This window comes from Schistocerca piceifrons, chromosome 3 (assembly GCF_021461385.2).
Source record: "Schistocerca piceifrons isolate TAMUIC-IGC-003096 chromosome 3, iqSchPice1.1, whole genome shotgun sequence".
Classification (NCBI taxonomy): domain Eukaryota; kingdom Metazoa; phylum Arthropoda; class Insecta; order Orthoptera; family Acrididae; genus Schistocerca; species Schistocerca piceifrons.
Window position 1 is genome coordinate 636829742 of NC_060140.1, and position 25152 is coordinate 636854893.

The 25152-nt window shown below is 42.6% G+C and overlaps 2 protein-coding genes across 2 annotated transcripts in view; both read right to left on the reverse strand.

Annotated features, from left to right (window-relative positions):
• The window catches only part of LOC124789541 (death-associated protein kinase dapk-1-like), a 248001-nt gene extending 241130 nt beyond the window's left edge, over positions 1-6871 (reverse strand). The window contains exon 1 of the mRNA XM_047256938.1: positions 6844-6871. The gene's annotated coding sequence lies outside the window, so the exon portion shown is untranslated. The remainder of the gene's footprint in view (positions 1-6843) is intronic.
• The window catches only part of LOC124788907 (death-associated protein kinase 3-like), a 96386-nt gene that overhangs the window by 6372 nt on the left and 64862 nt on the right, over positions 1-25152 (reverse strand). The window lies entirely within an intron of this gene.

Consider the following 25152-nt stretch of genomic DNA (forward strand, 5'->3'; position numbering starts at 1 on the left):
GAATAAATTGTTTTTATGCTCTTTTCTTAATTTCCTTTAAAAGACATTCCTAACTGTTATACATACAAACAAAAAATTCCAAAATAATAAAAATATACATACATATTTTTGTGTTTCAGTTCATCAATATTTGGGTGCAGAAACAAGTAAGGGTTTTTGAAGAACAACAGTTTCACCTTTGAATGTTAACTGTACTTAAAAACAGCATAAAATGTATGTATATGGTATTCATGCATGAATGAAAACTTTTAATGTAAACCTGTTAAATACAAAAAAATGTTTGTAAGTTGAAGAATTTGATGCTATTTCCTCCTGTGTTTCAAGAAATTGTCAATGTTTTAAGCAGATCATTAGATGGTTGTTGTGGCTAATTCATTCTCATCTATCCCTTGTACTAGTGCTGCGAGTCAAATATCCTGTGACTCTTTGAGCAAGGTTGACACTGCATCAAGTATATCGGCATATCAGATGGTCTCGAGACTATTACAATGAAAGAATTTTTTGCTAAGTCCTACCCATCAAAATTCTTCAAAATAAATTTGTACGAAACCTCAGAAGCCAAAGCTTCATTTGTAAATCTAAGATGACCACTAATTAATCTATTAATGTGTAAAAACGTTGACCTCAGCAGCAATAGTTTAATTTGCAAATATAAGACAACCCTGTACTTTTTGAATGAAGAATTTTGGGGAAAAAGCTTCATCTTATAGTTGGATAAACACAGTATATGATACATCCAAGATTCACAATGACTGTAAAATGCACTGATGTATATTTGCTACAGTAAACAGACACTGGCAGCCCAGTTCTACCCAAGAAACACCAGATCTTATTGATGGCACTGCTCCTGTGATTAAAGAAGAAAGTGGAGCACACGATTGGTGAAAATGAGGCTGTTTCTTGAATAGAATAATGTTGTGTGGAATAAATGTGAAATCTCAAAACACTACCAAAGTACATAATTGCCACAGGGCTGTTACAAATGACTGAAGCGATTTCATAAATTCACTGTAGCTCCACTCATTGACATATGGTCACGACACACTACAGATACGTAGAAAAACTCATATAGTTTTGTTCGGCTGAGGCCGCACTTCAGGTTTCTGCCGCCAGAGCGCTCGAGAGCGCAGTGAGACAAAATGGCGATAGGAGCTGAGAAAGCGTATGTCGTGCTTGAAATGCACTCACATCAGTCAGTCATAACAGTGCAACGACACTTCAGGACGAAGTTCAACAAAGATCCAACAACTGCTAACTCCATTCGGCAATGGTATGCGCAGTTTAAAGCTTCTGGATGCCTCTGTAAGGGGAAATCAACAGGTCGGCCTGCAGTGAGCAAAGAAACGGTTGAACGCGTGCGGGCAAGTTTCACGCGTAGCCCGCGGAAGTCGACGAATAAAGCAAGCAGGGAGCTAAACGTACCACAGCCGACGGTTTGGAAAATCTTACGGAAAAGGCTAAAGCAGAAGCCTTACCGTTTACAATTGCTACAAGCCCTGACACCCGATGACAAAGTCAAACGCTTTGAATTTTCGGCGTGGTTGCAACAGCTCATGGAAGAGGATGCGTTCAGTGCGAAACTTGTTTTCAGTGATGAAGCAACATTTTTTCTTAATGGTGAAGTGAACAGACACAATGTGCGAATCTGGGCGGTAGAGAATCCTCATGCATTCGTGCAGCAAATTCGCAATTCACCAAAAGTGAACGTGTTTTGTGCAATCTCACGGTTTAAAGTTTACGGCCCCTTTTTCTTCTGCGAAAAAAACGTTACAGGACACGTGTATCTGGACATGCTGGAAAATTGGCTCATGCGACAACTGGAGACCGACAGTGCCGACTTCATCTTTCAACAGGATGGTGCTCCACCGCACTTCCATCATGATGTTCGGCATTTCTTAAACAGGAGATTGGAAAACCGATGGATTGGTCGTGGTGGAGATCATGATCAGCAATTCATGTCATGGCCTCCACGCTCTCCCGACTTAACCCCATGCGATTTCTTTCTGTGGGGTTATGTGAAAGATTCAGCGTTTAAACCTCCTCTACCAAGAAACGTGCCAGAACTGCGAGCTCGCATCAACGATGCTTTCGAACTCATTGATAGGGACATGCAGCGCCGAGTGTGGGAGGAACTTGATTATTGGCTTGATGTCTGCCGAATCACTAAAGGGGCACATATCGAACATTTGTGAATGCCTAAAAAAACTTTTTGAGTTTTTGTATGTGTGTGCAAAGCATTGTGAAAATATCTCAAATAATAAAGTTATTGTAGAGCTGTGAAATCACTTCAATAATTTGTAATAACCCCGTATTTATCAGTATACGTGGACTTTAAGAAAACTTATGATTCAATTAATAAGCAGCAAATTTTATGACATTCTCAAAGAAATAAGGGTGAACAAAACCACGTTACTCTTAATCATCTAAACAGCTCGAAAATTAAGTTCATGGGTGAGATTTCAGAACCATTTAAAGCAAAATCCCACATAAGACAAAAGATTGACCTATTTATATTAAACCTGTCACCTGTGTCAAGGACAAAGCTCTCAAATAATTGGAAAAAAACACTTGAATAAAATGGTATTAAAGAATAAATTGTAATAGATCATAAAAAAGGAAACATTCTCTCAACTACGTAACATTTGATTATGATCTTTTAGTGTTATCGCGGCACACTGGTTCAACCATTAGACAAATTAACACTCCCAAGGAGGTAACAGCAAAACTTATTACATAAATTTCTTTGGAAAGACAAAGTACATATCCAGTACTAAATAAATGCCTGAAATACATCTCCACAAGGAATGGTAGAATCAATAGGATTGGCCAGATCAAATAAATCAGTTAGATTATATAACAACACAGTTTAGACATGAATACAAACTATGAAAGAGTCAAGAAAATGGATAAGTAATTCTTTTTCACAAAGAACACCCACATTTCAAAAGCGATCTCGACTAATGTCAAGCTAACAAATTACCAGTGGCAACAGGGGGATATAGTGAAGAGTGAGCGAGAGAGAGTGTGAGTGAGTGTGTGTGTGTGTGTGTGTGTGTGTGTGTGAGAGAGAGAGAGAGAGAGAGAGAGAGAGAGAGAGAGAGAGAGAGAGAGAATTAGGGGCAGAACATATTAAGAGAAAATATTGCACCAAGAAATATCAGTGATAATGAGCAACTCTGCAGCAACCAAGGGATGTAACAGAGCCTCACAGGCGATGCAGAAATGAAGGATGAAATTCTCTGGACACATCTCATGCATGGTTGACACTAGACTCACTAAGATAATCTTTAATCACTTAAAGAACTCACGTAGAAAAGGCAAGTCATATGGACTGAGACAAGAAAAAAGCAGAAGTCATAGAAATTAAGTTGTGTTGGCACCAAAGAAAACTGAAATCAATAAAAACAATATGGGAAGGATATATTGTAACTAACCACAAAGAGGTGGTGATGAGTCACAGACAGGTACAGTGAAAAAGAATGTTAGAAATATTTCATCGTTTGGAGAAAGTCCTTCAAAAGCAGAAGAAGTAGAAACTGTAAAACACACACACACACACACACACACACACACACACACAAAAACAAAGCACAACCCACACACACATATGGCCGGCCACTGTCTGCAGGCACTACGAGGCTGGTCATGTAAGTACCTGGCCTGACTGAGAGATGGCAGTTGTTGTTGAAAAACGTCTCTGGATTAGAAAGTATTTGATCTATGAAGCATATGTTTCAAGTTTCAAAAAGAACAGATACCATCTTCATGTAGTTAAGGCTAACCAGCCATTGACCTTCTTTAGTGTGGATGCATATGCATCTCTCTGGTCTCTGTAAGATTGTATGCCATGAGTAAAGAGTGTAATTGGCAGGGGCACTATGAACATAGTGTGTGGCCATTAAGTTGGGAATGTGAGTCTCACGGGGAGCGTGCAAGGGATAAATCCCAGCAGTCGCAGTATCCTCTGTGCCCTTGGTGGCTCAGATGGATAGAGGGTCTGCCATGTAAGCAGGAGATTCCATGTTCGTGTCCCAGTCAGGGCACACATTTTCAACTATCCCTGTTGATGTATACCAGTACCTGTCAGCAGCTTAGGGTCTTGATTTAACTACCATTTCATTGTTTAGTATTTGTTTGACAGCCATCAATAGTGAATGTTGTGAGTGAAAATGGAGAAAATTGGTCATCATTATGTGATACAATATTTTTTTTTGAAAGGCCTCAGTGCAACCAATATTAAAGATGTGCTAGATTCTACTTTGAGAGAGTCTGCTCCTTCGTTGAGAGCAGTAAAATATTGGGCAGCTGATTTTAAATGAGGCCATTTGATCTGCCAAGACAAGCATCACAGTGGTCGACTAAATGAGTTGACGACTCCAGAAATGCTGACGAGCAAAAACAGTGTCGTGAAGATGTTTCAAATGAGTGTTTCGCAAAGTTTTGCAGCAACAGAGCTGATTTTTTGCACCGTTCCATAACCATGGATGAAACATGGGTCCACCACTTCACTCCTGAGACAAAATAACAATCAAAACAAAAGACATAAATTGGGGAATCAACTCCAAAGAAGACAAAGACTGTTTCATTTGCAGGCTAGGTCATTGTGTCAGTTTTTTGGGATGCGCGTGGGATAATTTTCATTGACTACCTTGAAAAAGGAAAAACTATCAATGGTGAGTATTATGCAAACTTACTGCAACGTTTGGGCGAAGAAATCAAGCAAAAATGACAGTATTTGGCCAAGAAGAAAGTGTTATTTCTTCAGGACAATACACCAGCTCATGAGTCCATTATTGCAATGGCGAAAATTAACAAATTAAAGCTTGAATTGCTACCTCATACACCCTATTCTTGAACTTATTGAACATCGCTAGTAAAAGTGTACAGAGATGAAAGGAGATAATGTTGAAAAATAAATACATTTTTTCCAAAATTTTTGTGTTTTCATTGTTGGGTCAGGTACTTATGGGACCATCCTTGTACTGCTGGTAGCTACGGGCTGTAGCATCCGGGAAGATGGTGGCTGTGTGTGTGTGTGTGTGTGTGTGTGTGTGTGTGTGTTCGAGTATCAACCTATCCTTTACACACTATGGAATCTCTATTGTTTGACATCATTAAGTGTTAGTTGGGTGCTTCATAGTATGCTAAAGTCAATTCAAGAAGAATAAAACTGAAATAAAGGCCCTCTAACATTCTACTCAAAGAATGAATCAGTTCATATTGGATAAAACGAATAAGTGATATTTATCTCCTGAAGTGAGAAGGTAACATATCAACAGTAGTCAGCAGATGCATGTTTTGTTACGCAGTCATTAGCTAATTCGCCCATAAGAAACCTATGAAAAAACACAAGCTGATTTTACCAACCATCTGTCAGTAAGTAAATGAACTAATTATGTTATTTTTCTCATTGTAGCAGCACAGAGTAGCCTATTTACTGAATGGAATAAATGTCCAATGATGAAGAGTATGTGACAGTTTTCACTTATCTATGATTCCCTTGGGAAATATACAGCACAGTGTGTTTCAGAACCTGTTTTACAACCTATGAGAAGGAGGGGGAAGAGAAATTTGAACAACAAAATGAGAAAAAAGCCTCTGTATGAACACATATCCAAAAAATACCTCATCTCTAAGTTATTTTTGCAAGGACAATTTACTAAGATCTTAAATCAGAAATCTGCAACAAATATTAAAGAATGCCCTCCACTTGTTTCTGCACATACACACATTAATGAGAGTATGAACTGACACACACTTTATTAACCCCAAAGAGTGCCCCTTGGTTTGACAGGGCTCCATGACACACCAATAAAACACCTCTGCTGATGAAACATGACTGCTACATAAAACAACTGTGTTAAGTAGCCCCATAAATAATAACTGAAAGAATAAAAGTAGCCCCATAAATAATAATTGAAAGAACAAAGTTATGGGGAACGAGCAGGCATGGAATTGGTTCTCCCTGCATGTTTCATGTGTCAAGGTAAACATTACCCTATTACACATACAAAATTGTCACTGAGAAGTATTCGAGCCTCATCATACAGAATGTTCTGAATAAAATCCTTGTAAATAAACAATATAGTACATTCTGGGAACTCATATGGGCCTACCACACAGTCAGCCTGCCACACAGTCACCTACAATTCTGGCCCATATATCAACTGTTAGTCGTGTCTAATTTGAACTGTGCCATGAGGTTCCTCGTCTACCCATACATTTTGTGAGGGTGGAAGTGGAAAATTTGCTACTAGTTTCTAAACTGAGAACATTGTAAAATAATGTTCCATTAACAACTAAAAAAATGAAGCTTTTTCAAATATTCGTTTATATGAATTTTTTATTTTTTTTATTTATTTATTCATTTTTGTTTGTTCTTTTTTTTTTAGTGAGAAGTTACCTCCAGCATCCCTAAATTTGTAAAATTATTTCTGGTGTACCCTGTACAGTAGTTTCACAGCAATATAAAGATGACTGTTCATATCATTTACTAGTAATATGTAACAAGAGTAGCAATTTTAAATCCTGGTTTTTGCAACACTACTGCCTTCTAAAATCTTCTAGACAGCTTTTTGGTGAAACAGTTAACTACTCCTTTAAACAAGAAATTAAAAACATAAAAAATAAGATTAAAAAATAAGATTTCATCCAAACTGATTCGTTTTCAGAATATTAATGAAAGAATAACCTATACAAATAAATTTTGTTTGTAAATTAACAAGTGTTTTCGCATGCACACTTAAAGCAAGTGAAACAATGAAACAATTACCCTCTGAAAGCCATGCTGGAACATATGAATCTACTACTGCAACCAGCAGCACACAAGCACGAGCAACTTACATCAGTATATACACTGCAATCACCGCCAGTTGCCTGCAGCTGCAGGCAGAGTTGTACAGCATGAAGTGATTGCTGCAACAGATTTTTTTATTTACACTTTATAACAATAAAATAGAATAAAATTCCAACAAAACAATAACAAATTGTAAAGTCATTCACACTGGAGCTAAAATGAGATGTTTGTTAACAAAGCATGTGATATTTTAAAGGTCATCTCCAACGTAAAGAGATGCTGCTACCACTCTGAGAACAATTTTTAGAATACGATCTAGTTGGCAAATGGAATTCAAGGGTGTATCAATGTGCACAGCATTCAAAATTCCACTACTTTCTTTAAAAGAGTAATATTACCACATGGTTGATTTTGCTGTCATTATTCAACGATAAAGTTACTGAATATTACTTAAATAGAGAATATACTAAGGGACAAGATGCTACTTTTCGATGTTTAAGCTGTATTACGAGAGACTTATTCATTGTATTAAATGTAACATCATTCAAAACATTCCAAGCAATAGCAGAAATGAAAGGACCAACAAATGATTCTACTCTTGTAGTGAACTTTAATGTCTGCATAAAAATAGACAGTATTATCCAAAGTTGTGAGGTAACTGGAGAGTGGATCTACTGGCTAAGATACAATGAGACATGATGTTCAATAACAGTCTGATTAAGAATACACGATTCAAAAAAAGGGTTTTGAGTGTGGGGGGCATCTAGAAAAATCTTACATATGAATTATTAATTCAGGTAGTTAGTGGAGATAAAAAAAGAAAAAAAAAGTAGCACATGGACAGGGAAAAAGCAATGAAAGAGGAAGCTACCTGGCAGAAGTTTGCTCACTGCATAATTTAATCAGCACTAACATTTGAAAGTAAGCTGTATAGCCGACCAAAATGGCCGAGCGGTTCTAGGCGCTACAGTCTGGAACCGCGCGACCGTTATAGTCGCAGGTTTGAATCCTGCCTCGGGCATGGATGTGCGTGATGTCCTTCGGTTAGTTAGGTTTAAGTAGTTCTAAGTTCTAGGGGACTGATGACCTCAGAAGTTAAGTCCCATAGTGCTCAGAGCCATTTGAACCATTTTTTTAAAAGCTGTATATGTGGAAGAGATCTGGGATAATGGTAGGTTTCAGATTGATTATATAATGAGAAGATGAAAATTTTTAAACCAGATGTAAAAATAAAATAAAATTCCCCTTGGTAAGTAGGATATATGAGACTCAGAAATACCCTCAGACTACAAGAAGAATGTAATAATTCCAGTTCCAAATAAAGCTGGTGCTCTCAAGTGTGAAAAATTACCAGAGCATCAGTTTAATAAGCCAAGGTTGAAAATTATTACAAAAATTATTTACAAAAGAATGAAAAAGTTCGGAGAGGCTGACCTTGGGAAAGAGCAGTTTGGGCTCCAGAGAAATGTAAGACACATGAGGCAATACTGGCCCTACAATTTATCATAAATGATGAGCTGAAGAAAGGCAAACCTACATTCAGATCATTTGTAGACTTAGCAAAAGCTTTTGATAAAGCTGACAGGACAACACTCTTTGAGGTTTTGATGGTGTAAGGGATAAAATACAGGGATTGAAAAATATATAGAACAAACCAGACTCCAGTTATAAGAGTTGAAGGACATGCAAGAGTAGCACTGACAGAGAAAGGAGTGAGACAGGGTTGTTGGGTATCCCTGATGTATTTCAACCTGTACATTCATTGAGCAAGCAGTAAATGAAACAAAGAAGAAATATGGAAAGAGAATTAAAGTTCTGAGAGAAGAAATAAAAATTTTGAGGTTTTGCCAATGGCACAGTGGAATGTAATCAAATTACATCAGGTGGCTTTGAAGGAGTTAGGTTACGAAATCTATATGAGTTTTGCTATTTCAGTAGAAAATAAACTGATAATGGCTATAGAAGAGAGGATATAAAATGCAGATTGGCAACAGCAAGAAAAGCCTTGCTGAAAATGAGGAACTTGTTAATGTCTGATACTAATTTAAGTGTTAGTAAGTCTTTTCTGGAGGTATACGCAGCCTTTTATAGAAGTGAAATGCACACAATAAGCAGTTCAGACAAGAAGGGAATAGAAGCTTTTGAAAAGTGGTACTACAGAAGAATTTTGATGATTAGATGAGTAGATGAAATACCCAATGAGGAGGCACAGCTTAACTAGAAGATGGAAATGGTAGATCGGACACATCACCAGGCATCTAGGTACAGACAATTTGGGAAGTGGAGGGGGAAGAGGATCGGACACATCATCAGGCATCTAGGTACAGACAATTTGGGAAGTGGAGGGGGAAGAGAGAGAGAGAGAGAGAGAGAGAGTGTGTGTGTGTGTGTGTGTGTGTAAATGGTTGTAGGTTGCAGCAGTTATTCAGAGATGAATGGGCCTGCACAGGATGGACTGGAGTGGAGAGCTGAATCAAACCAGTCTATGAACTGAAGCTAAGAAGAAGAAGAAGAAGAAGAAGAAGAAGAAGACGAGGAACAACAACAACAACAAATTAGTAATGAATGCAGCTGTCGACATGTAAAGGGAAAAAATATTTAAACTTGCAGTTGATGTTTTGAAAATTCAAAAAATAAATCCCTGGTGGTGCACAGCTAGCCTGTATTTAACAGGGAAGTGCAAACAGGATGCAATGCTATGCACATCACTTACAGTTCAAAGGTTGTCATTTCCACCATTTCTGATAGATGTCACCACTGTATGCACAATATCCCCTTATCTTTGAGAATAGTGATTTTTACCCTTATTTTTCTCTCAAACCCTTACACAATGTTACCACACTAATATGAAGTGTCACATGACAAAAATATGCATCCACATCTACATTCATAGCTAATGATAAAACAGTTGAAAGAAAAATAAAAAATACACTGACAATATGTAGGATCGCACGAGTTAAATTTTCCACAATTTTCACTGTCTTTCTTACATGTTATATCCTAGCCAGTAATGCCACCCGAGCCCGCTGCCATAAGGTTGGCAGCATCAAAGTCCGGACGCCGTCCGCATAAGCAGCGCCAGCGAGACAGTAAATCGCCGCAAGTCTGCGCGCGCCACCGCTGGCTTCTGGGTTCTTAAGAGCTGGAGTCGCGAGCGCTAGGACAGTTCTGTATTCGCCGCTCAGTTGTATACTCACCACCGAATTGTGTACTTGCTAGTCAGTTGTGTGTTCATCGCAGCAGAGTTGTTGTTTGTCGTCAGCCGACGCAGACCTAGCCGCTCCGACTCGAACTAGACAGGTTTCTGTAGACACGGAGTTCACCACTGTGTTTCTGTATCTTCATTAATAAAGATAAGTACCGACTTTTATTTGATCAGAGTGTTTGGGTTTTCATCTTTCTGTTCACTGTTCCAGCGGACCGGTCGGCCCGCTATTAAAAGTGTGGCGGTGACTTCGTAAGCCGTTTCTACTGCGAATTGTTTGTCGCTACGAACACTGCCACAAAACTGGCGACGAGGTCTTCCGAACTCGTGTGCAGGGCTGGTTCAACTTGTTTCTGGTTATACTAATTATAGCGATAAAATTTTGGGGGCTGGTTTAATTTGTGTTCACTATGTCTGCCGAATTACAACAGTTGATCTTGTTACAGAGTCAGCAAATACAAAGTCTGGTGGAAGCAATCGCCAAACAAGCGGCTAATCCTCCAACACAACAGGAACAAGCACAGGCAGCACCACCTTTCCGTGCTTTTGATGCATCAAGAGAAGAATGGCGAGAATATTTCGCGCAGTTGCAGGCGCACATGACAGTCTACAAAATCACAGGTACTGAGCGGCAGCTTTATTTAATTTCCACTGCAGGCGTGGAAGTCTATCGACTACTTTGTAAGTTGTTCCCGGAATCCCAGCCAGAAGCTTTAGACTATGACGTTGTTGTTAACAAGCTTGCTGAGTATTTCGAGTCGCGAGTTCATGTGGCAGCAGCCAGATTCAAGTTCTTCAGATTAAAGAAACTGCCACATCAATCTAATAAACAGAGGTTAACAGATTTACGGGGCCTCACCCGTCAGTGCCGATTTAATTGTGTGTGTGGAGCTTCCTACAGTGATGTCATGTTACGAGACGCTATTACTCAAAACATTGCAGATTCTCGTATTCGTGCTGCTATCTTAAAGTTGCCTGACCCGTCATTAGAGACTGTGATGAACATCATTGAAGCCCAAGATACTTTTGACTCTGCTGAGTGTGAGTTAGTTCAGCCATGTATTTCTCAAATTGCCTGTGCTAAGCAAGTTATGTCACGCCCGCGGCCCCACCGGCAGAGTCAGACTGTAAACACTAGCCGGCCGCGTCATGTTAAACACATTCATCAGCCGCGTGTGCAAAATGATAGAGTTAAGTCTTGCCCTAAGTGTGGTCTTGCTCATCCTCGTGAACGTTGCCCGTTAAGAAACGCGGTTTGTCACTTTTGTCAAAGGAAAGGACACATCCAGACTGTTTGTTTGCGTAAACGCAAGAACAATTCTAGTGCTGCCCAGCCCATGGATATTCATGTTCTTCAAAGCCAGCCCGCCCAGAAGGTCGCGTTTAAAGACTCTTCCACGGTTCGTGTGGGTAATAAAATTGTTCGCAATAACCCACCCACCCAGCCCTCTGCTATGCGACCCAAGCGTAATTCAAACGCTGTAAAAAGTAATGTACAGACTGCAAGTGAAGCGGGAGTTGTTGTTCCACCCGCCCAACCCACGAGTTGTCGTAAGCAGCGAACGCGCGCTAAACGCGCTGATTTTGTGTCTTCCGCCTCCACTGCACCGATCCAGAGACAGTGTAATAAACTATTTGTGAAGCTACGCATCCAGGATAAGACCTTCAATTTTCAATTAGACACTGGTGCGTCTGTGACTCTCATAAATAGTGCTACGTATGCGGCTATCGGCCGCCCTAAACTTTCAGCGGCAAAACATTCTTTGGCTACTTATAGTGGAGAACAAATTCCTGTGTTAGGTGTATGTAGCGTGCCAGCCACATTCCGTGGCAATACAAAACCAGTTTCATTCACAGTGCTCCGCGCTACGGACAGTGTCAACATTTTCGAATTAGACTGTTTTGGCTTGTTTGGCCTGTCTATCCAAGACAATGTGTTGCAAATTAATTCTGTTGTTGTTCCTCAAGACAGCATAACCGATTTGTGTAAACGATACAGTGACATTTTTAAAGACGAACTAGGTTGTGCTGCGAACTTTGCCGCTCATATTACGTTAAAAGATAATGCTCAGCCTCGATTTTGTCGTGCTCGTCCAGTGCCTCATGCCCTCCGGGCACCTGTAGAAGATGAACTTCGTCGTTGGCAAAACAACGGTGTTATTCAACCCGTTTCAGCGAGCCAGTGGGCTTCTCCCTTAGTTATTATAAAGAAACCGTCTGGCAAGTTACGTTTGTGTGCTGATTTTAAGTCGACAGTTAATCCTCAGACTGTCATTGATTCTTTTCCTTTGCCTAGATCGGACGAGCTGATGGATAAGTTAGGGGAAGCTCGTTTCTTTCCCAAAATTGATCTCCGTGAAGCATATTTGCAATTGCCCCTCGACGAGCAATCACAACAGTATTTTGTCATAAACACGTCGTTGGGGTTGTTCCGTTTTCTGCGTTTGCCTTTTGGTTGTGCGTCAGCTCCAGCTGTTTTTCAGCGTTTTTTGTCACAACTTCTGGCTAATGTGCCATCGTGTTGCAACTATTTAGACGATATTGTTGTGTCCGGCCAGACGCCTGCTGAACATTTCCGTAATTTGGAGTGTTTGTTTAAAGTGTTGTCTCAGGCAGGCCTACGCTGCAACATCGATAACTGTTCATTTTTCCTTACGGAGATGGAGTATCTGGGACATGTTATTAATGCTCAAGGCATTCATCCCTCCCAGTCACATTTAGCAGCTATTCGTGATTTGCCCGCCCCTCGCAATCTGCATGAATTGCAAGCAGTTCTTGGCAAATTGACGGTTTATACCTAATGCATCACAGATTGCTGCACCGTTGCATCGTCCCCGCCGTAAGAATGTTCCATTTGTGTGGTCAGCTGATTGCCAATCAGCCTTTCAGCAGCTTAAAGAGGCTTTATTGAATGATCGTTGTCTGGTCCATTACAACCCTAACAAGCCTCTGGTGTTAGCTTGTGATGCCTCTTCTTTCGGCCTCGGTGCTGTGTTGTCTCACCGAGTCGGTAACACCGAACATCCTATTGAGTTCGCATCTAAATTGCTAAACAAAGCTCAGTGTAATTATAGCCAATTGGACAAGGAAGCGTTGGCTCTTGTGTTCGGTGTCACAAAATTCCATCACTACCTCTATGGTAGACCATTCTATTTAGTAACAGATCACAAGCCTCTGACGTCACTGTTTCATCCGTCTAAACCAGTTCCTCAGCGGACAGCTCAGAGACTACAGCGTTGGGCTCTTTTGTTATCACAATACCAGTATGAGATACTGTATCGCCCTACAGCTCAGCATGCAAACGCTGACACGCTTTCTAGATTGCCGATTGCTGCGGATGATGTCTTCGATTCCTCTGAAGACTCTTGCCATCAGATTGACGCCGATGAGCATCAATCCCTCCGGGATTTTCCGATTGATTATCGTCAGGTGGCACGTGAGACAGCTACGGATCCTCATCTGAGTTTACTATTACGTTTTGTTCAACGTGGTTGGCCGTCCAAGGCAAAGGACATATCGGATCCCGTGGTTCGTCGCTATTATCCGCAACGTCATCTGTTGTCTGTTTCACACGGAGTTTTGCTGTTACGCACCGAGAATGACCAGCTTCGTGTAGTGGTTCCCCAAGTGCTCCAATCCAAGGTCCTCGACTTGTTGCATCAAGGTCATTGGGGAGTGGTCCGCACCAAGCAGCTTGCCCGCCGTCATTGTACATGGATCGGCATTGATAAGCAGATTACGCAGATGTCTACAGATTGTTCGACGTGTGCCGAACACCAAGCTGCTCCGCCTCAACGCTATTTTGAGTGGGCACGCCCTGCCGGTCCCTGGCAGCGAGTACATATTGATTTCACTGGTCCATATTGGAATTCTCGTTGGCTCATCGTGATAGATGCATTTAGTAATTTTCCGTTTGTTGTGCCCATGCAGTCTACAACGTCTGCACAAACTATACAGGCGTTGACTTCAATTTTTTGTATTGAGGGTCTTCCAGAAGTTTTAGTGTCTGACAATGGTCCACAATTTACCTCTGCTGAATTTGAAAGTTTTTGTTCTGCCAATGGCATTCGCCATGTTCTTACTCCGCCGTTCCACCCTCAATCGAATGGTGCAGCGGAACGTTTTGTACGCACATTCAAGGATCATATGGACCACCTTCGTGCTACGCACTCTCGTCAGCAGGCCCTCATCACGTTCCTGTCATCGTACCGGACCACGCCACGCGACGGCCCTTCGCCTGCGGAGCTTCTCCACGGCCGTCGTCATCGCACCCTACTACGGTTGTTGCACCCCCCGGATCGACCCGCCGCTTCTGAGCATCACACGCGTTTTCAGCGCAACGACGCCGTTTTTTTCAGAGTTTATCACGGTCGCCGTCGTTGGGAACGTGGTACCGTGATAAGTGTCCAGGTTCGCGGTTTTTATATTGCTCAAGGTGCTACTGGGGTGCACAGGAGGCATCAGAACCAGTTGTGCCGCGCTGGCCGCTCGGATTCTGCCGCTCGTTCTTTGTCCACAGATTTGGTCCGCGGCAGGTTCCAGCCGCGCCTTCCGACTTCGCTGCCGCCCCCAGGGCAGCAGCAACAGCCGTCGCCGCTACCACGCCGACAGCCCGTCCCGTTGCTGCCTCCCGCACAGCTTCATCCGGGAGCGCCCCAGGTGGTCGCTCCGGCACCTGTGGTCCCTCTTCAGTCGTCACCGCCTTCAGAGCTGATGGACGTCGACCCCTCAGCCAGGCCGCCTTCCCAAGCAGTGGCTGTGCAGCCTGTCCTGCAGCCGCTTTCCTTGGGCACCCCCCAGGAGTCTGACACCGCAGCGCCTTGTCCGGCGCCCACTCAGCAGCCGTCGACGCAGCGTCTGGAGACGCTGCCTCTCTTCGTGGGTCCCGACGCCCCGTCGCGTCCAGTACCAGAAGCTGCGCCCGTGGTCACAGGCGTGCACCCTGACCTCGGTTTTCAGTCGGTGTTTCCCGAGGCCCCGCGCAGCCAATGCTGGGGTGCGGACCGGGGACTGCCACCAACAACAGTCTCCGCCCCGGTCTCTTCTGCTACGCCTGCGGCCAGACCCCTCCCCCGCTGTCGACGCTCGCCACGTCATTATTCAACGACGGTGCGGCGATTTGGGGGGGAGGAGTGTTATATCCTAGCCAGTAATGCCACCCGAGCCCGCTGCCAAAAGGTTGGCAGCATCAAAGTCCGGACGCCATCCGCATAAGCAGCGCCAGCGAGACAGCAAATCGCCGCAAGTCTGCGCGCGCCACCGCTGGCTTCTGTGTTCTTAAGCGCTGGAGTCGCGAGCGCTAGGACAGTTCTGTATTCGCCGCTCAGTTGTATACTCGCCACCGAATTGTGTACTTGCTAGTCAGTTGTGTGTTCATCGCAGCAGAGTTGTTGTTTGTCGTCAGCCGACGCTGACCTAGCCGCTCCGACTCGAACTAGACAGGTTTCTGTAGACACAGAGTTCACCACTGTGTTTCTGTATCTTCATTAATAAAGATAAGTACCGACTTTTATTTGATCAGAGTGTTTGGGTTTTCATCTTTCTGTTCACTGTTCCAGCGGACCGGTCAGCCCGCTATTAAAAGTGTGGCAGTGACTTCGTAAGCCGTTTCTACCGCGAATTGTTTGTCGCTACGAACACCGCCACAAAATTACACACAAAGGCCTTTCTTCTGAGAAATATATTTAACAACTAGTTTGGCGACCCACATACAATGGAAATATTTTAAATCTTGTAGGTACAAACATGCTTGATCTTACTGACAGTGACAGTATAGAGAGAAGGGTTAGTTGTCGGGACATCATCACGGCGACAGTCGTTACTAAAGTTAATAAATCCCTTAAGAAGGCTAGGAGAGTTTAACTGTTGGAAACAGCAGATAAGCTGCTGTTAGTATCATACTTAGACAATGAATGGACATAATTTAGTTCCAATATGATGGAATTAGATGAATTATGGGCAAAGGCCCCCCCCATGAACCATGGACCTTGCCGTTGGTGGGGAGGCTTGCGTGCCTCAGCGATACAGATAGCCGTACCGTAGGTGCAACCACAACGGAGGGGTATCTGTTGAGAGGCCAGACAAACGTGTGGTTCCTGAAGAGGGGCAGCAGCCTTTTCAGTAGTTGCAAGGGCAACAGTCTGGATGATTGACTGATCTGGCCTTGTAACAATAACCAAAACGGCCTTGCTGTGCTGGTACTGCGAACGGCTGAAAGCAAGGGGAAACTACAGCCGTAATTTTTCCCGAGGGCATGCAGCTTTACTGTATGATTAAATGATGATGGCGTCCTCTTGGGTAAAATATTCCGGAGGTAAAATAGTCCCCCATTCGGATCTCCGGGCGGGGACTACTCAAGAGGATGTCATTATCAGGAGAAAGAAAACTGGCGTTCTACGGATCGGAGCGTGGAATGTCAGATCCCTTAATCGGGCAGGTAGGTTAGAAAATTTAAAAAGGGAAATGGATAGGTTGAAGTTAGATATAGTGGGAATTAGTGAAGTTCGGTGGCAGGAGGAACAAGACTTCTGGTCAGGTGACTACAGGGTTATAAACACAAAATCAAATAGGGGTAATGCAGGAGTAGGTTTAATAATGAATAGGAAAATAGGAATGCGGGTAAGCTACTACAAACAGCATAGTGAACGCATTATTGTGGCCAAGATAGATACGAAGCCCACGCCTACTACAGTAGTACAAGTTTATATGCCAACTAGCTCTGCAGATGACGAAGAAATTGAAGAAATGTATGATGAAATAAAAGAAATTATTCAGATTGTGAAGGGAGACGAAAATTTAATAGTCATGGGTGACTGGAATTCGAGTGTAGGAAAAGGGAGAGAAGGAAACATAGTAGGTGAATATGGATTGGGGGACAGAAATGAAAGAGGAAGCCGCCTGGTAGAATTTTGCACAGAGCACAACATAATCATAACTAACACTTGGTTTAAGAATCATGAAAGAAGGTTGTATACATGGAAGAACCCTGGAGATACTAAAAGGTATCAGATAGATTATATAATGGTAAGACAGAGATTTAGGAACCAGGTTTTAAATTGTAAGACATTTCCAGGGGCAGATGTGGACTCTGACCACAATCTATTGGTTATGACCTGTAGATTAAAACTGAAGAAACTGCAAAAAGGTGGGAATTTAAGGAGATGGGACCTGGATAAACTGAAAGAACCAGAGGTTGTACAGAGATTCAGGGAGAGCATAAGGGAGCAATTGACAGGAATGGGGGAAATAAATACAGTAGAAGAAGAATGGGTAGCTTTGAGGGATGAAGTAGTGAAGGCAGCAGAGGATCAAGTAGGTAAAAAGACGAGGGCTAGTAGAAATCCTTGGGTAACAGAAGAAATATTGAATTTAATTGATGAAAGGAGAAAATATAAAAATGCAGTAAGTGAAACAGGCAAAAAGGAATACAAACGTCTCAAAAATGAGATCGACAGGAAGTGCAAAATGGCTAAGCAGGGATGGCTAGAGGACAAATGTAAGGATGTAGAGGCCTATCTCACTAGGGGTAAGATAGATACCGCCTACAGGAAAATTAAAGAGACCTTTGGAGATAAGAGAACGACTGGTATGAATATCAAGAGCTCAGATGGAAACCCAGTTCTAAGCAAAGAAGGGAAAGCAGAAAGGTGGAAGGAGTATATAGAGGGTCTATACAAGGGCGATGTACTTGAGGACAATATTATGGAAATGGAAGAGGATGTAGATGAAGATGAAATGGGAGATAAGATACTGCGTGTAGAGTTTGACAGAGCACTGAAAGACCTGAGTCGAAACAAGGCCCCCGGAGTAGACAATATTCCATTGGAACTACTGACGGCCGTGGGAGAGCCAGTCCTGACAAAACTCTACCATCTGGTGAGCAAGATGTATGAAACAGGCGAAATACCCTCAGACTTCAAGAAGAATATAATAATTCCAATCCCAAAGAAAGCAGGTGTTGACAGATGTGAAAATTACCGAACTATCAGCTTAATAAGTCACAGCTGCAAAATACTAACACGAATTCTTTATAGACGAATGGAAAAACTAGTAGAAGCCAACCTCGGGGAAGATCAGTTTGGATTCCGTAGAAACACTGGAACACGTGAGGCAATACTGACCTTACGACTTATCTTAGAAGAAAGATTAAGGAAAGGCAAACCTACGTTTCTAGCATTTGTAGACTTAGAGAAAGCTTTTAACAATGTTGACTGGAATACTCTCTTTCAAATTCTGAAGGTGGCAGGGGTAAAATACAGGGAGCGAAAGGCTATTTACAATTTGTACAGAAACCAGATGGCAGTTATAAGAGTCGAGGGACATGAAAGGGAAGCAGTGGTTGGGAAGGGAGTAAGACAGGGTTGTTGCCTCTCCCCGATGTTGTTCAATCTGTATATTGAGCAAGCAGTAAAGGAAACAAAAGGAAAATTCGGGGTAGGCATTAAAATTCATGGAGAAGAAATAAAAACTTTGAGGTTCGCCGATGACATTGTGATTCTGTCAGAGACAGCAAAGGACTTGGAAGAGCAGTTGAATGGAATGGACAGTGTCTTGAAAGGAGGATATAAGATGAACATCAACAAAAGCAAAACAAGGATAATGGAATGTAGTCTAATTAAGTCGGGTGATGCTGAGGGAATTAGATTAGGAAATGAGGCACTTAAAGTAGTAAAGGAGTTTTGCTATTTGGGGAGCAAAATAACTGATGATGGTCGAAGTAGAGAGGATATGAAATGTAGGCTGGCAATGGCAAGGAAAGCGTTTCTGAAGAAGAGAAATTTGTTAACATCCAGTATTGATTTAAGTGTCAGGAAGTCATTTCTGAAAGTATTCGTATGGAGTGTAGCCATGTATGGAAGTGAAACATGGACGATAAATAGTTTGGACAAGAAGAGAATAGAAGCTTTCGAAATGTGGTGCTACAGAAGAATGCTGAAGATTAGATGGGTAGATCACATAACTAATGAGGAAGTATTGAATAGGATTGGGGAGAAGAGAAGTTTGTGGCCCAACTTGACCAGAAGAAGGGATCGGTTGGTAGGACATGTTCTGAGGCATCAAGGGATCACCAATTTAGTATTGGAGGGCAGCGTGGAGGGTAAAAATCGTAGAGGGAGACCAAGAGATGAATACACTAAGCAGATTCAGAAGGATGTAGGTTGCAGTAGGTACTGGGAGATGAAAAAGCTTGCACAGGATAGAGTGGCATGGAGAGCTGCATCAAACCAGTCTCAGGACTGAAGACCACAACAACAACAACAACAATGGGCAAAGCTGAAGCTAATTACAAATAACACTGTGGAGGAATACATGGTCTAGTAAGTGGATTAAGGACACAAAAGACCACCATGGTTTATCGACAAAATTGGAAAAATGCTGCAGAAACAGACGTTGTTGCACTCTAGGTTAAAAAAAGAATGCACAAATGTCGACAGACAAAAGTTAGTACAAACTCATGCGTCTATAAAAATGATGATGCATGATGCCTACAATAACTTTCACTGTCATACATTAGTGAGAGATCTTGTTTAAAACCCATGAAAATTCTGGTCCTATTTAAAATCACTGGGCAAGTCAAAGGCTTCTGTTCAGTTACCTGTCAGTCATCTGATGTGCCAATAGACAACAGCAAAAGGAAAGCTGAAGTTTCAAATTTTGCATTTAAAAAAAAATCATTCATGCAGGAGGATTGTACAGACATACCATCATTTCACAGTCACATAAATTCCCATATCGAGTACATGACAGAGGCATCCCTGGCACTGAGAAGCAACACAAAGGAGTTTAAAACAAACAAGCCACCAGGTCTGAATTCGGTTTTACAGAGAGTACTCTTTGGCAACAGCCCCTTTCTTAGCTCACATTTAAGGCAAATTTCCCAAGTGACTAGAAAAACATGCAGGTGATCTTGTACATAAAAAGGGTAAAATAACACACCTGCAAAATTACAGACCGATATTGTTAACACTGGTTTATTGCAGTATCCTTGAGCATATTTTAAGTTCCAATACAATAAATTTCCTTGAGGGAGAAAAGCATCGGTCTACAAATCACTACAGTCATGTGATACACAGCTTGCCATTTTCTCACACTTTATCTTGCGAACCATGGGTGAAGGGCCACAGGCAGAGCCCGTATTCCTAGATCTCTGACAAGTGTTTGACACAGTGTCCAGCTGCAGATGTCAATGAAGGTCTGAGCACACGAAATATGTTCTCTGGCATGTGAGTGGCTCAAAAACCTCCTAAGTAATAGGGTAACATCAGGTAATATGCGACCCCCCCCCCCCCCCCCCCCGCCCAAACGCACACCCTCTCTCTCTCTCTCTCTCTCTCTCTCTCTCTCTCACACACACACACACACACACACACACACACACACACACAGGAAGTGTGATAGTACCGCTATTATTCTGATGGGGAAGGTGAGCAACAATCTGCAACTGTTTGCTGATGACACTGCTGTATACCTGAAAATATAAACACTGAGTGGCTATAGGAGGATATAGGATGACTTAGACTTTCTATCTGGTGTCGTGAATAGCAGCTCGCTTTATTTCTGGAAAAATAAAAGTTAAAGCAGATGAGTAGGAACAACAATCTATCTGATGCTCAGTAAAGTATTAGGGGTGTGCTACTAGACAGAATAATGTCAATCAAACATCTAGGCATAATGTTGAAAAGTAATATTATATGGGACAAGCAAGTAGCGTAATTAGTGGGAAAGGTGAATGAATGGTTTCATTTACTGGAAGAATTTTAGGAATGCCTAACTCATTTATGTAGCAGACCTTAAATAGAACACTGGTGCATCCCATTTTACAGTACTGCTCCCCAGTGTTTGAGATCCCTCCAGGATGGATTAAAGAAAGACACAAGCAATTCAGAGGCATGCTGCTAGATTTGTTATCAGCTGGTTTGATCAACATGGGAGTGTTACAGAAATGTTCCGTGAACTCAGGTGAGAATCCCTGCAGGGGAGACAACATTCTTTTCGCAAAATACTACTAAGAAAATTTTGAGAACTGACATCTGTGTGGACTGCAGAATGGCTTTACTGCCATCACAGCACATTTTGCCCAAAAACCATGAACACGTGAGAAATTAAGACTAATATGGAAGCATTAGAGTGTTATTTTTCCCTTGCTGGGATTTGCAAGTGTACAGGAAAGGAAGTGGCTGGTAGTGGTACAAGGTAACGTCTGCCATTCACCATGTGGTGGCTCGCAGAGTACATATGTGAATGTAGGCATAAATCTTCTTCTTCTTCATCATCTTAGTCCAGTTTAGATATCAGTTACTGACATGATGTTGTCTGTCATTTATATATCTCGTTCATCTGCCACCAGAGAACCACAACTTCTCATTTGAATAGGGAATGCAGAAAAATTCCTAACTTCTTGCAATACGAAAACTTGTTCTAAACTGCTCAGCCATCTAATGGTGCACTTACACCTCTGTGCCTTGTACCTAGTCACTGTGCACCTGTGTTGCCTCACATGCAAGAAGAGGCATGTGTAAACTGCAGACACTATTACAGTGATCAAGATGTCCGGTTTGTTAGCAGCAACTGACACTCCACTCAGTATATTTTGAGACAAAGTCACTATCATAAAAAGAAGCTCAAGTAATGGGATACTTAATACCTGTCATATAATGCAAGCATGAGTATAGTGGAAGAGGTACAAGTGGCAAGAAGTATTCTATTTAATATCTGTTCTTGTGATTTCATCGTAATGAGCCATTGATGGTAAAGGTAAAAACAAAATACAGAGATATTGTACCGGTGGTGATGAGGTTTGCTCTGACAGGGACAATTATCCCTGTTTGAAGTTCCAGTTCAAGGTATCTACCACAGCAAAATCTATCAACAACCCAAAAGTTGTCCAGGGTCTGGTAATATCCCTGGAGGACTACATTAAGCTATGTTGTTACCATATAACATTTCTTTCTCTGGAACACAAAACAGTTATTTGATGCTTAACATTTACAGTCAGCATTCCAAGAATAAACAAATATTTGTTTATTTCTGACCTTGCAACACTGTAGAGGTATTTAGAAAGGATAATACATTTTTGTTTAAATATCCATCAGTCAAATCTCATCAGCACTGGTGTGTGTGTGTGTGTGTGTGTGTGTGTGTGTGTGTGTGTGTGTGTGTGTCTAGTAACCAAGTAACACACGAAACCGATCCAAGTAACACAATATGGCTTTATTCATAACCCTCTGAACAATAACAGAAATAAACCTCTCATGACTCGACACATAACAAGACAAAAGAATCATACAGGAAGTGCAACATAAGTGACGCACAGAACAACTGACGTGAGTGGTACAAACTAAAATAACATAGTGAGGGCTAGTCAATGCTGCTACATGCATATATAAGCACAAGTCACTGGTAGACAGCGAGGCGGAGACCGTGCCATGTGCATGCTTCCTACAGGTGGCCTCTCATGGCTGGCCCACGCTGATACAGTTGGTGGTTGATTAAAGTACATACGCACGGCAACTCTACACTGAGCACACTCATGCTAACACACACACTAGTAGCAAGAGAGTGCTCAGGGGATAGAGGAGACATCGGAGATCCGACAAGAGACACATCCAATGGATCTCGAGTGGAAGCAGCTGGTGCTGATGCCAGGGGAGGGACTAAGTGCCAATCAGACACTGGACTATAGGGATGGAGTGCATGGAGATGTAGGCATGCCCAAGGTGGTTGGCTCACACGGCGCCCGATGACAGCACTGGGAAGGAGCGTGCCATCACCATCTCTGTGTCGTCATCAGGAGGAAGATTGTAGTTTGGTGGACACAGGACTGAACCCACTGGCACTGATGGCTGAGGCAAAGGTGATAACAGTGCCAAAGGAGGTGGCCTGACCAGAACAGCAGACTGCGGCGATGGACCCCAGGCAGGAGACAGACCGGCACCTGGTACCAGGGAGCTGAAGCCTAAGGGCACCACATGTAGAGGAGGCAGCCAATATGACGGGGCACCTCCACAGCAGTCAACAATGGGCCCGAGGTGGAGAGCAGTGGTGCGGGCTGCGGTGATCGGCGACACCCACAATGAGTGGGGGCATCAGCCATTTAGGCATCACAAAGATGGCGACCACGACGGCAGACAGCAGTGGCTGGTATCCACTCGGACCTATGACCAACCCCTCATACCCATACTGGGAATCGCAGCATGAAGCAGCCGGAGGAACCCTACTGCAGCAGGTGCACCACAGGCTACAGAGGGTGGAGGAGCATGAGTGCCTACCTGTCGTGAGCAACTCGTGGACTCTGCATCCCATAGGCATGAAGCGACAGGTGCTCAGCAAATTGGAGAAGGGCATCATCCGGCGAAGAATCCACCTCGAACTTTATCATTTGGGACTTGAACACACACACTAGTCATTCCGCCTCACTATGTAATTGAGGGTGGAATGGCCAAGCCATAACATGAGGAGTTCTGTGACAGGAAAAACAATTGACAGGTGTGAGAAATGAACTAAGTTCCATTAACAGGAACTCGAGTTTAAGGCAATCCCTCAATAGAAAAAAACCCTCAAAAAGAAACAAATTGTGATCTCAGCCTATGCTGATGCACACTGGAGAAAGAAGGAAACTGGAAAAATGCATCCACAAGCAAGGTCTTCTATGCATAAAAGCAAAACACTTTCAAAAACTGAGAGGTGATACAATAAGGAAAAACAGATGCACGGAGAGTCTGAAGCCTGACCTGGCAGTCTATTTGGCCAGCCCTGTTCAACAAACCGAACCACCTGGCCGAGATACGGGTTGGTGGCAACAGCAGCTGCTATGTGTAAGCTCGTAATTGGGAAACCTTTCACCACGGCCTGTGTTTCAGTATCAAGATGGAAGCAAAGCCATTCTTCATGATCAAAGTCGGGATCACGACCCACAGGAAGGCAGGGCAAGGCATCCGCATTGGCATGTTACCACGTAGATCGAAAATGGATTTTGTAATTGTAATTGTAGGTGGTGTGCTGCCTTGTCAGGCAAGAAAGTGTGGGGGTGAAACAAGGGAATCATGGGTTTATGGTCAGTAATGAGGTGAAACTTGGAGTCATACAAAAGACCATGAAATTTCTGGAGAGCAAAGACTATGATAAGAACCTCTTTTTCCATCTGGGAGTAATGCTTTCTGGGTCGGCATGAGAGATTTAGAGGCAAAAGCAACAGGTCATTCAGAGCTGTCGACATAGTGGTGCACTAGGACCACACTGGGGCTGTACTGAGGGGTGTCAGTCACCAAAATCGTAGGTTGGTCTTGAGAGAGCATAGCTAAGCCAGGGGCTGAGAGTAGTCTGGATTTCAACATTTGAAAAGTATGTCTGCAAATTGAGCTCCAGCAAAAAGGCACATTCTTGCATAACAAGGCATACAACGGGTGGGCCAATGTTGTCACCACAGCAGGAATTTATGGTAGTAGGCTATCTTCCCTGGGAAGGTATGAAGCTCCTTTGTGGACGAGGGGCGAGGCATAGGTGTAACAGTGGGGATGTGGTCTGACAAAGGTCAAAGCCCATCTCACAAGCTCTTGAACTCCAAACAAACAATAGAAGGTTGAAAAAACTGAGATTTCATGAGATTACAGTGTATGCCTGTGGACTGTAAAACAGAAAATAAAGTGCATAAATTTTCAAGTGATCGGTCATGAAGGAGCCTGTGAGAACAATATCATCCACATAATTAATGCAACCCAAGACAGGCATAGTAAAATGCTCTAAAAATGTTGGAAAACAGCAGGGGCAGTACTCACACCAAAAGGCAGGCACAAATATTGACAGAGATCAAAAGGAGTGTTTAAAAGCAGAAATCGCTGAGACTCATCATCCAGAGGAACCTGCACTTATGCTTCAAGACAAACCAATTTTAGAAAAGTATTGGGCACCCAATATTTTCACCAACAATTCCTTCTGGTTTGAGAGAGGATACGTAAACATGATCAACAGCACATTGACAATAGTACTGAAGTCACCACAGAGGTGAAATTTCCCTGGTGGATTCCAGAGTACAGCCAGTGGAGATGACTACTCAGTAGCTGTAACAAGTTGTACCACCCCTAGAGATGGAAGTCTGTCCAACTCTGCTTTCACGTGATCTTTCTGGATGGCAGGATAGGATGCACATGATGCA